The sequence below is a fragment of the Simochromis diagramma genome, unplaced genomic scaffold, assembly GCF_900408965.1.
Source record: "Simochromis diagramma unplaced genomic scaffold, fSimDia1.1 OVJJ01000321.1, whole genome shotgun sequence".
Classification (NCBI taxonomy): domain Eukaryota; kingdom Metazoa; phylum Chordata; class Actinopteri; order Cichliformes; family Cichlidae; genus Simochromis; species Simochromis diagramma.
Window position 1 is genome coordinate 747,120 of NW_024386772.1, and position 12,754 is coordinate 759,873.

Genomic DNA, 12,754 nt, shown 5'->3' on the forward strand with positions numbered 1-12,754 from the left:
AAGATTAGAGTGTATAATTATGTTTATTGATTTGAGGGTACATCCTTTGCTCATTATCACCAAAAGCTCATTTCCATCAAACTTGTAGGATCAACCAATCACGGCTTTTGAAATGACTCATACCTAGCAACGGGGTCAACCACACCTCCTCACTAAGATAGGATTTTCCATCCATTCCTTGCTCAGAGTTCACTGAAAATATTCTGGAATCACTTCTAAGCTAAAACTCCTGGCAAGGAATTTTTAGGTTAAGTTAGGCGCTCTCTGAGAGGATTCTCAGAATCTTTAGGGATACGGGCCCAGATGTTTATTTAACGAACAATTTGTGGGTTTTTCTCTTCTGTGTTTGAATGTTGTCTAACTTTTTTGTGGGAGCTCTCAATTTATCTTTGGCTTCCTTTCTGGGACCTGGGCTTAGAGTTACCTGGGAGTGAGTGACTAAAGTGAAAGGAGGCAGCAGGTATGTTGACGGGAATCTCTTAACTGGGAGGGTGAGGATCAGATGGCTTGTTTTTTTTCTGCTGCTGCTAACGATCTGAAGTTTCCATTGTCTGTATTTTTTAATCATTCACTGTAAATAAACGCACTGAACATGGACGCTGTGTCGGTATTTTGAATCAGACATGACACTAGAGCAGGTGTCCCATTACCTCGTTTGTATTTTTATTAGTTTAACTGTTTGGAATCTAAACAATATAATAAAGAAAAACACACATTTGTTCTTTTGGATTCTTTATTACGTTCATTTGATTTTTCATTCTCTGTATCTACTGTACAATATAAAGCGCCTTGAGGCGACTGCTGTTGTGATTTGGTGCTATATAAATAAAATTGAATTGAATTTAGGATTTTAAGTGATAGCTTGTAAAGGTGAAGAGACAAGGGGACCGTCCATCCAACTGTGTCAGAAAAGAGCTGAAGTTTGAGCTGTTTACATTTAATCATTTATCTGCAGTCTAAACTTTTGGTATGTGTAAAAAGACAATTGGTAACAGTACTCATCCTTCCTGGTTGCTTCCTGCAGGATGTGGAGCAAAAGAGTAAAAGCAGCTCAATCACCTGCTTCTGAGCTCCAGTGTGCCAGTTTAGGGGAGTCTGGTTAAGAAGGGTTTTAATTTCAATAGAAATGGTTGAAGCTTATGTTATTGATTTGTTTATAGTATGTGTTGGAATGATGTATATGTTTGTTATGTGTTCTAATGTTATTGACTGTTTGTTTGTGTGGAGGGTTATGTTTTTATTTTGACTGGTTAGCCCCCATACTACAGTCCGGATGTTCACCTGAAACAGGGAGAGTATAAAAAGAAGGCAGATGCTTTTAGAGGGTTGTGCTGTGTTAACATGTGCCTTCTTCAATAAAGTTTTCCAGTCCATGAATACGTTTTATTCCAGTCTCGCGTCATATTATTGGAAGGGATCTAGGAGAACTGGCCAAACTGACAGGTTCCCAAACTTTTTTTTTTTTGTTAAGCCCCCCTTTGTTTTACAAGAAAATCCCCCCCCCCCCCCGGGCGCAAACACACCCATATTTTGTTTTCAAACTCCATTGCAGTTTATTTCACACCTCAAACATTTAGTAAACAGTTAAACAAATACAAGTAATCTGCAATAAATTACAGGCAGCAAAAAAAAAAACCAACTACTAACTCTTTTACGGCACGTCCACACCTACACGGGTATTTTTGAAAATGCAGCTGTTTCTGGGGGTTTGGGCCTTACGTCCACACATACACGGCGTTTCGAATCACCAAAAACTGAGATTTTTTAAAACTCAGTTTTTGTGTTTACATGTGGACGAGGAATACAGAGTTCGTCACGCAACCTCAAAGGTATGTTAATCTTACTGTTAATCTGACCATCTGCAGTTTTTACACACTTACATATACACACACAGTTACTGTCCCTCCATTTACAAAGGCAGAGGCGTCACAGTGTGATTATTTTACATGTAGTTGTTTTTTCCTGTGTGATAATATTCAACATTGCTATCAATACATTTTTCAAAAAATGCCTCTCTGAGCAAAATGGGTCAAAAACATAAACAGCTGTAGGATACTGTTTGTCTGGGATTTCCCACATGGAAAAGATATATATATATATAAATCTTACAAAGTTTGTATCTGTCTTGTGTGAAACTTGTATGAAAAGCATACAAGAGTGAAAACAGATATAAGATCCCTAGAAAGCAAGCTAAAACTGATGCAAGTCTTTTATAAGTTTTTCCTATTTCTTTTCCATATGGGTTGGACGGCCCATCGCTGCTCCCAACGCAGGGAAACTAATGGGGAGACCTACTGTGGCACTTGTGAAGCCTAAGGCAGGATATGCTTCATCATATTTTCTAGTCTTTGGTTTGGAAGGAAGTTGCTTTGGAAACATATTTGGCGATGCTTCATCTTCTGCTTTGCGTTTGTGTGGGAGCCCCTCAAAAACCTGTCCAAGCGCTCTTTTTTTTCCTCCTTTTTTTCCTTTTTATCATAATCAAATATCATATCTCACTTTTACATTTCACATCTGCTTTTTGTTTCGGGTTCACACTAAAATGCATTCGATCGTCAAAGTTTCATTCAGAGAATGAGAATGAGCTGCCTCGTTAGCTAGAAAGGTGCTGTAGTGGATATTGAATAATATGCTCAAGTTATTCTTGTCCAGTTTCATACAAATCATTACCTGTGACCTACTTCCACGTAGTGTTTATATGCTAAATACAATAGCACTCCCTCCAAAGTAAATATTACCCCGAGTGCTTCTTGTTGTTATCCTTGGATTCATTGCAAAGCTCACTCTATATTTTATCAGTCTGTACGATATGTGTTCCAACTTACAGCATTGTTTAATTTGCTATGTTTAATTTTTTCAGTCTCATTGCTGCATGTGTGTAAAATCGAGCCGTGCTGTCTGCCTTCACCAACATTTGAGAAAAATGGATCATCCTAAAGAGGTCATTGACTCTGAGCATTGGACTCTAACAGGATGCCACCTTTGCAAAAAGTCCGTTTGTGACTTCTTCCCTCCAACGTATTCAACAATCAGCTGTAAGTGATTGCAAAGTGGGAGCATTTAGAAACTGCAGCAGCTGAGCCTTGAGGTGAGAGACCATGTAAGTTTCAGAGCATGCTCACCAAATGTTGCATATCAGCACAGAAAACTGCGAGCTTTGTTACAGGGCTCTGGTCTTTAAGTATGTTTAAGTAGTGTGCAGTGTCATGATCATTTTGAAGAAAACAAAAAACATTTCCCCGTCTTGCACTGGAAATACACTGTACTATTGTGGCACGGCCCACATTATGGAGTAGATTACTTTCCATTTTCTATATTAATTTTTTTACATCTTTGTTTGATATTCACTGTGCTGATGTGGATGATGAATGTTCTATTATGGAATTTCCTATTATCCCGCCATTATAAATGTAATAAAGATTGACTGTACAAGAAACTCCTTATTACCTGCAAGTTAGGTAAGTCACTCCATCTTATATTATTACAAGATCACAAGATGAAGAAATGTTGTCTGTTTTTCCACAAAGTTATCAAGAAATGATGCAGTATTTAAATAATTTGTCTCCTTTCCTGTAAAATACATAAAATTTCTTGAATTTAAAAAAAAAAGGTGAAACTGGAACAATGATCATTTGTTTCCTGTAAAAACCTGACTTATCCCCACATTATAGTGTGTCAACCTCTAAATATTTGTAGGTACATTAGAAATAAAACACCCTGAAATTTGTTTTCATCACAGGGGAATCGGGCTCGAGTCGTATTATGAAGTCTTACTAGAGTTCCTATGACTGAGCTAGTCCTGTACATATAATGTGTAGGTGGTCCATCACAATAACACCTCTTTGCAGAAATAATCAGAAATCACAGGAAGTGTGGGAAAACTCTGACAGCACCAGATAATGATGCAGTCAGACTAATAGAACAGACATTTACCAATATATAACAATGACCATTAGAAAGGAGCACTGGAAAACCAGCTAATAATATCCCAGCGGCAGAAACTGTGTCTCAGTTCCAGCTGTGAAGTGTGAGTCTGACTAAAACTCATTTTCATGAATCATGTCAGGATCCACCGACATGTGCCGAGGTCTCTCTGACTTTCTCTTCTATTCTCTGCAAAAGTCTTGAAGCCCAAAAGGCAAATATAAAAAAAAAATGAATAAAAACTTTAACTTTCTGGGGTCGTGAGTGCCGTTCTCATTCAGCTGCCGCTAGGGTCATGTACACAGATATATACAATACAGTGGCTGTTTTTCCCTGAAACATTGTCTGAGGCAACAACTGGAGACCTGCTAACGAGTTTAGTTACTTTCTTTTCACATATTTGACATTCACTGTACAAAAGCATTTCCAGACTGCCTACAGAATGTGTGCATGTGTATATAACCTTGATGCTAGGAGATTTATAAAGCATTTCATATATGAAATAAAAGTTTATCAAATAAAAATTGCAGTTTGTTCACCTGTTTACGCAGGACTGTAAGCTGTCTTCTGTGAGGCGTGAGCAGTGTTTGTTTTTAACATAGTTCATGGTGGAGAACAGCTGCTGACATAATGTGGATCCGAAGATCCATAATTGGCCTACCTGGGTTTGAAAGTCTCGATAAATGCACGGCGTTTCGGCGGGTACACCGGCTTCCGCGAGTGTGACGCTTATTTTGAGCGATGAAAAAATAATAGAATCTAATTTTATTTTTATATTTCTAGAACTACAAGTTAAAAAAGAACTAACATAAATAAAATACACTTCAGCTAAATACTTCTAATTTATTTTCCCAAAACACGCGGAGCCGCACTATAAGGACTAAAGAGCCGCAGGTTGCCCACCCCTGGCTTAGACCATTCAATGACCTTGATGCGATCGTGGCTCAAGAGTTGGGCGTTCGCCTTGTAATCGGAAGGTTGCCGGTTCGAGCCCCAGCTCTGACAGTCTCGGTCGTTGTGTCCTTGGGCAAGACACTTCACCTGTTGCCTACTGGTGGTGGTCAGAGGGCCCGGTGGCGCCAGTGTCCGGCAGCCTCTCCTCTGTCAGTGCGCCCCAGGGTGGCTGTGGCTGCAATGTAGCTGCCATCACCAGTGTGTGAATGTGTGGATGACTGAATGTAGTGTAAAGCGCTTTGGGGTCCATAGGGACTAAGTAAAGCGCTATACAAATACAGACCATTTACTATTTGATGTGCTTCTTTTCAGCCTTGATGATGTCTTTTAGGTGCTTGTCATGCTAAAAGACCCGCCCACAGCCTGACTTCAGTGTTCTGGCTGAGGGAGGAAGGTTTCCTTCCAAGATCGTACGTAGCCCTGTCCATTGGTGAAGTGAAGTCATCCTGTATCCTCAGCAAAACAGCCTCATCTCGTCACGTTTGCACCTCCATGTTGGACTGTGGGGATGGTGCTCCTTGGGTCATACTCAGGGCATGAGCTCGATTTTGGTTTCATCTGACCACTTTGTCATGTCGTCAGATGTTCAGTGGCTCAACCACCACCTTTCTCAAGCTCATCCTCAATCCATGAGGCAAGATCTTGGATGGAACTCCAGCCTGAGGGGGACTGATAGTCATTTTATATTCTTCCATTTCTAAATTTTATATGGTGCTTTTCTAAGTGTTTTATACAACATTAACCCAACCACGTTTTTCTATACACAAGTGCCTTCTGTCTGACATTCTCACACATTCAATGCGGAGGAAAGCAACTTGCCCAATCAAACCAACAACTTTCAACTAGTAGATAACTTGCATCACCTCTTGAGCTAATCTTCCATTTCTGATTAATCATGTCGACAGTCACCTTCTCAGCAAGCTTCTTGCAGATGGTATCATCGCCTGTTCCAGCCATGTGCAGGTCTACAACCATCAGTCATCCTTTGACCTCTTGCCTGTGGTGGTGGAGAGGTTGGAACGGAAGAAATATGATACATAAGAAGCTGAGATCAGGAGTATCTTTGATTGACTTATTGATACTGTATCATGTACTTTTTTCACTCAGTGACATGTAAATCGGTTCATAACTTTCATGTAATGTGTTTTTGTGGGTTTTTGCATGTTTTTGTGTGTTTTCAGTTGATATTTTGTCCCTCTTCATTAAATTGAAACTACCATAAAAATTAGACACTGTTCATTTCTTTGACAATGAGGAAACTTACAGATTTATGCAGTGGATAACAGTGTATAATAAAGTGGAGGAAATGTATTTTTTTACTTTAGTCAAAGCTGAGTGACAGTGATATATTCTTTCTAATCAAAAATATGAAGATGACAGAAATGGTGGCAAGGCGAGAATGAAAAAGTCCCCGTTACACCAGGCAGGTGTTCAGCTGCAGTTATAAGCCCTCGGTGTATGGTGATGTATTACTGCAGGGAGCCTGTAGCCACTGTGTCGCTAAGTCACTCTGAAATTTCAGTGAACTGCAGGTTTTAAAAAAACTGCCTGAGTCCTGTCAGCTATGCAGTGTCTGTTTAAATTGGAGCTCAAAAATTTAAAAAAATGAAATTAAAAAACTGCATATTTTCAGTGATGTGACGGGTGATGTGTGTGGACCCACTGCATGAGTCAGATCTCTAACATGAGGGGACGGGTCAGCAGAGGTGGGAAAGAGACGCACACCAACACTGAAGACAGACAGACAAAAAAAACCTCTCAGTCCTCTGAGTGCAATGTTCTGAAAGCTCTCAGTTTCTAAACTGTGTGACACCTGACAAAGAGTTTTAAATCCCCGGTCATAGTCCAAAGGTCCGACTAATCTAATGGCAAATTAATCCCCAAAAGACGAGAAAAGCTCATTAAAACATTTCGTCTTTAAATATCAACTAACAGAGAAGCTTAGCAACCATCAAGAGTGTAATGTTTTTTCAGCTAAAGCTCGGAGCGGCTGGGAGTCCTGCAGGACGCTGTTATGAATCTAATGCTGTTTCTTCACTTGGCCCACTGAGGCTGTTTCATTTGTTGTGTGAAATCCCAAAAAACAGCACATTAGGGAAGCGAACACGTTTTGGGAAGTCCACATTTTTATGCATTTTTCTTGGCAAATTTATCAATCAATCAATCAATACTTTATTTATATAGCACATTTAGAGACCAGAGGTACAACAAAGTGTTTCTCAATAGTAAAATATGAAATAAAATTAATTACATATGGGTACAATAGTAGAGTACAAATACAGTAACAGTACTATGTTAAAACAAATATTTCACTCCTAGTGTAAAAGTTAGCTAAAATCAACACAGAAATATCAACTGGAAAAACCCAGTAACACAATAGGTTAAAATTACATACAGATGCAATAAAAGTACAAAGTGTACATGCGATAAATCACTAACTAACTGAAAATACTAAATCAAATAAGTTTTCAATCGTGTTTTAAAAGACTGAATAAATTCGCGAATATCAGCTGGAAGACTGTTCCAGAGGTTCGGTGCAGCAATGGCAAAAGCACGATCACCTCTGGTTTTCAGCCGAGACCGAGGTTGCACCAAGAGCATTTGACTCGATGATCGAAGTGCTCTCCTAGGAGTATGCAGGCTGAGAAGTTCAGTTAAATAGCACAGCACAATATTATTTACGATTTTGAATGTAAGCAATAAAATCTTAAAATCAATCCGATATTTGATGTGCAGCCAGTGTAGGTCAGCAAGGATTGGGGTAATAGAATCAAACCTTCTAGTACCAGTTAAAAGGCGTGCCGCTGCATTTTGGACAAGTTGCAGTTTATGAAGACGGGCAGATTGGAGGTCCAAGTAAAAGGAGTTGTAGTAGTCTAATCTTGAAGTAACAAAGGCATGGATATGTTTTTTCAAGATCCATTCGCGGTATGTAAGGCTTAGCCTTAGAGATTTGTCGTAGTTGGTAAAAGCTAGACTAGAGAGGACACTTATTTATCAAGTTTAAAGGAACTGTCCAAAGGAACACCCAAGCTACGTACTGTATCAGAGAGGGAGGTAGCAAAGGGCCCAAATATATCGGCTAATTGTCCCCGAGGGATGTGGCTATGAAAGACAATAATTTCAGTTTGCATTTAGAAAAAGGGAGTTACCCTCTTCCCGCTCCACCACAACCACCCACACATGCAGGACCTTGGAGTAGGGGTATGTCACCAGGGTGCAGAGGAGGCTACCCCCCCCCTCTGTCCCCTTCTGGCTGCCTCTGCCTCAATTTTATCCCACAACTTAGACATTCACATTACTCACACTCTCATTACACATACATATAGGATCTTGGGGGTGGGCACGATACACGGAATCCAAAGTACCATCAGGGTGTACACCCCACCCCTGGCGTCGTTGCCCACCTCTCAATGTTAAATACACGTAGACATTGAGGGCTAGCAGGAGGGACTATGCGCTTACCTGCTGCTCTCTGGCAGGTAGCTCCATGCCCTCCTGGGTTTTAATTGCACCTTAGAACACACATGCATCAACACTACAATGAGCGGGTGGAGGGAGGTTTGGAGTCTTCTCTCACCCCCGTTCTCTGCGGCCTGCTGCAGCCGGGGGGCTAGGAGGAGGAGTTGGCCGTCCAACTGCGGTCTGGAGTGTGGGGCCTCCCTGCTGCTGCGGAGTCGGGGCGGTCTGCCTCCTCCCACCGCAGGGAAAAGGGTAACACCACCTGGGTCTGGGTGCAGTTCCCCCCTCCAGGGGCAAGGGTACCTAGACCCGGTTTGTAGAGTACGCTTGGGGAGTGTGATCGTGTGTACAGCGTCTCTTTATGTCTGTCTCCACGTTGGTTGAGTGTGGAGTAAGTGCATATGAGAGCATGAGGGTGGGAATGGATGTTTGTGTCTGTGTGTGCCTGTATTTCTGTGTCTATATGTCATGTTGGGTATCAGACGCCACCTCTCTGGGGACATCTTAGGCCCTCCAAGGTTTGGAGGCCTATCTCCCCCTACCACCACTTCCCCTGCCAGTGGCGGACTCCCTCAGACATCGGTGCGTTGGTGGTTCTTTGTGTCCGGGGATGGGCGTCCAGGTACACACCGGCTCACTCCTTGGCGGCCGCTTATCGGGGCCTGGAGCCTGGGGCTCGCTCGGGCCACTTCGGAGGTGGGGTGCCCCCGGCCTCTCGGCCTGGGGCTCGGTCACTCAGGCACGGCTGGCTGCCGGCGGAGCTCACAGGCGCGTCACTGCAACTCCCCCTGGCTTCTGCTCCGCGGCTGCTGAGTGAGCCCTCATCTGGGACTCTCCTCAGCTCTTTCTGGGACAGTGGCGCGGCTACCCCTCTGTTGGTCTTCCTTGGTCTCTTGTGTTCTGGGGGCCTCTGGATGTCTGGAGTTTTGATCTCCTCCATACCTGCTTCATGCCCTGGAGGACGGGGCTGTGGGCCCCCCACACCCTCTAGCAGATCATTACATGAAGGAACCTTTAAAAAAAAAAAAAACAAGCGCGTCCATGCTCACAGGTGTACACACGGGTGATCACACCCACAAACTACACCCTTTTTGGCTCCTACCTCAAAGCACACTGTGTGCTGTTGATCTTATGTGCTGCACAATAATGTTTAATATTTAGTATTTACTGTCATATTCCCATATATCATTGTGATGTTGTTTATTCTATTACTCTTGTTCTCTTCTGCTTGTTTTCTTTTTTCTTTCTCAGCAGGTGATCCAGGTGATTGATATATGCATTTTTTTTTTTTTTCTGCTCATTCTGTTGGTTTTTGTCTTTTGCCCTTCTCCCCCGTCCCTCTTCTCAGCTGTTTCTCTTTCCCTCTTTCTTTCTCCCCTTCTTTCCCCCAGTCAAGTCTGTCCCGTATTCAGCAAGTGAAAATAAAATAAACAATAAAAGGTGAATCAAATAGACCATTACGGCAAGGCTGGGATGGTCAATTTGGTAAAGTAAATCCGTTGGGCATCTTTCTTTGCCTTTAGACAACAATTCTGATGGCAAAAGAGCCAAACGGGACAGGCAGAAAAAAAAAAAAGAAAAAAAAAAGAAAAAGAAAAAAAAGAAAAGAAAAAGGGAGTTACTGGATAACCAGCCTTTGACCTCCCTCATACAATCAAGAAAGCAGCGTAGAGAAGATGGGGTGTCATCGGTCAGACAAAAATAGATTTGAGTATCATCAGCATAAAAATGAAAAGAAATGTTATATTTGTCAAATATAGAGCACAAGGGTAGCATGTACAATGAGAACAACATAGGGCCCAGAACAGACCCCTGGGGCACACCACAACGAAAAGGGGTAACAGAAGAAGAGTAGCTCCCCATCGTAACAGAAAAGGACCTATCCAAAAGATACAATTTAAAGCATTCAAGGGTGTTTCCTTTAATGCCTACTGAATATTAATATAAGTTTTTGCTGATAACACTGGATATGAAAGCATCGCTGTCCTGCACCTTTGGTTTTACTAGTTTTTAGAGATTTCAGTTCTTGTTCATTGTAGTGTCTGTTTTGTTCTTGCTTTGGTTATCATTTACATTCTGCATTCTTTTGAGTTTTTAGTGCTCAATCTAGTTTTCTGTTTGTTTATTTGTTCCTTCAGGTTTTCCTCCTGTGTCTTTTCATATGTTTCTGTTTCCATGTTTAGCTATTCTTTCTCACTTCCTGTTACTTATTTGTGTCCTGTCTGTTGTTTACGCCTCTGTGTCTCGTTACTCTACTACACATTCTACATTACTGTTCTGTTTCCACTCCATCTGATTACCCCTTCTGGGTATCAATAGCACTGTTTTTCCTTTAGTCTTTGTCACAGTGTCTGTTAATATCCCCTGTTGTTTCCTGTCAGGCGGTGTGCTTTAATTTAATTTCTTGTATTTTTTGACCTTTTTTCATCTTTTGAGCCTAAAATAAACGGCTGCATTTGGTCCTTCACGTTCAGAAAGGTAAATGAGTTCAAATTTCATTTAAAAGTAAACTAAGAGGAATAAAACCTAAAAGATCTTTTCTGTCCCTACTCAAAGACTGAACAAAACAAGACATAAACACAACAGTCGAAACTGTACGACACTAACAAATTTCCTGAAGCCTACACTACACATTTACATAACAATAGCACCTCAAAATGGTCCCAAAGACATTTCAGCCTTCAGTCTTACAGTGCTTACACTGTTTACATGCCTGTATTTCAGGTGTATGGTAATAAAACGAATACTATTAACTGAAGAGAATTCAGAGTGAAGTACTTTCATATCAGAGTTGTAAATGCTGCTGTATGCTTTTATCAGAACAGACAATTACATTTAGTGAAATCTGTCATTTGTCAATATGACGTCACTCTCATACAACTCGAGCTTTAAAGGTAAGAAAAAAACTTTGGTATTTTTGGTCATTTGTTTTTTTGTCAGCTGGAGGGAAAGTGGTGTGAAAAGCCTGTCATTAGTGTACGCTTTTCATGTAGACACACTAAAGTGATGAAAGCAGCTGACTGAAGTATGCTCAAACCCTGCATCCTTTCTCACCTCTGCACACCTTGCCAATCACTCTGTGAATTGGATGTGATTGCTGGCTTGGGAAAGTCGCCGAAATTGCCAGATGCTGTTCAGTCATCCACTTAATCCAGCCTCCTCACAACAGATGTTGAACCTGGCAAGCGTAGCTTCGCTCTCATTCAGCCACAAGAGCATTAGAGAGGTCCAACGCTGATGTCGGCTGATAAGTACATGGCTTAAAGTGAGGCCAACTTCTGCACCAGAAATGTGTTAGGTGACTCGGAGAGGAATGGAAGAAAGTTGGCTGTTAACCCAAAGAAGTTCAATTCAATTCAATTCAATTTTATTTATATAGCGCCAAATCACAACAAAAGTCGCCTCAAGGCGCTTCATAGATACAGAGAAAAACCCAACAATCATATGACCCCCTATGAGCAAGCATTTTGGCGACAGTGGGAAGGAAAAACTCCCTTTTAACAGGAAGAAACCTCCAGCATAACCAGGCTCAGGGAGGGGCGGGGCCATCTGCTGTGATTGGTTGGGGTGAGAGAAGGTAGACAAGATAAAGACATGCTGTGGAAGAGAGACAGAGATTAATAACAGGTATGATTCAGTGATTTAATTTAAATTAAATATAAATGTTCACATCTAAATTTGCTCAATTTGTAATTCTTATAAAAGTTCAGACGTCTGATATCAGACATATCACACTGTTTTAAAACAGATCCACTTTTTCATTCACCCTTCAGACCCGCTGCTGTGAGCAGACATCCAGGAAACATGAGATGTGTTTATTTCCTTTTCTTTTGCAGTACTGAGTATTGATTCACTTCCCTCCCCACTAATCCTGCACCAAGTTCTCACTTTTCCATGATAAACGGGAAGTAACACTTTTTTAAAAGGGCTGTAATTCCTACCTTATACTGTGAACACCCCGGCTCATCTTATGACAGACATCGTGAATGAAAGACTGGTTGGATTTGCTGGCTGGCGTTTACCTTTGAATCAGCCATGAGGCTGTCCTGACCTCTGACCAAACATGTGGGATAGTTTTGTGGTCTGAGGTGTCCAGTCAGGTTTTTCCACCTTAAACTGGTTGATTGAGCTGAAATCTGCACTACTGCAGCGTGTAGTAGCAGTCCGGTTTCCCCATAATGGAACTAAATAGCATAGATGTACTCAGTTTGTATCATATCGTGTCCAGTTAGATGTGAATTTTCATCAGTTACGAGTTAAAGAAATATCAGTCTTTGTACTTCATGTCATGTTTTAATGTATTTCATTTTTTATTTATTTTCCAGACATTTTTTCAAAGGCGCTCTGAAAACCATTAAACATAATATCTACCTGCTGGCATAGTGGCAGCCCTGATACAGTAATTATGGGTAAG

General features: G+C 41.3%; 1 long non-coding RNA gene across 1 annotated transcript; it reads left to right on the top strand.

Annotated features, from left to right (window-relative positions):
• The first annotated feature begins 201 nt into the window (after positions 1-201).
• Positions 202-12,607, top strand: LOC120739530. The gene is made up of 3 exons (XR_005697240.1): positions 202-305; positions 10,451-10,460; positions 12,597-12,607. It is a non-coding gene; the product is annotated as an uncharacterized LOC120739530 (long non-coding RNA).
• The last annotated feature ends 147 nt before the right edge of the window (positions 12,608-12,754 follow it).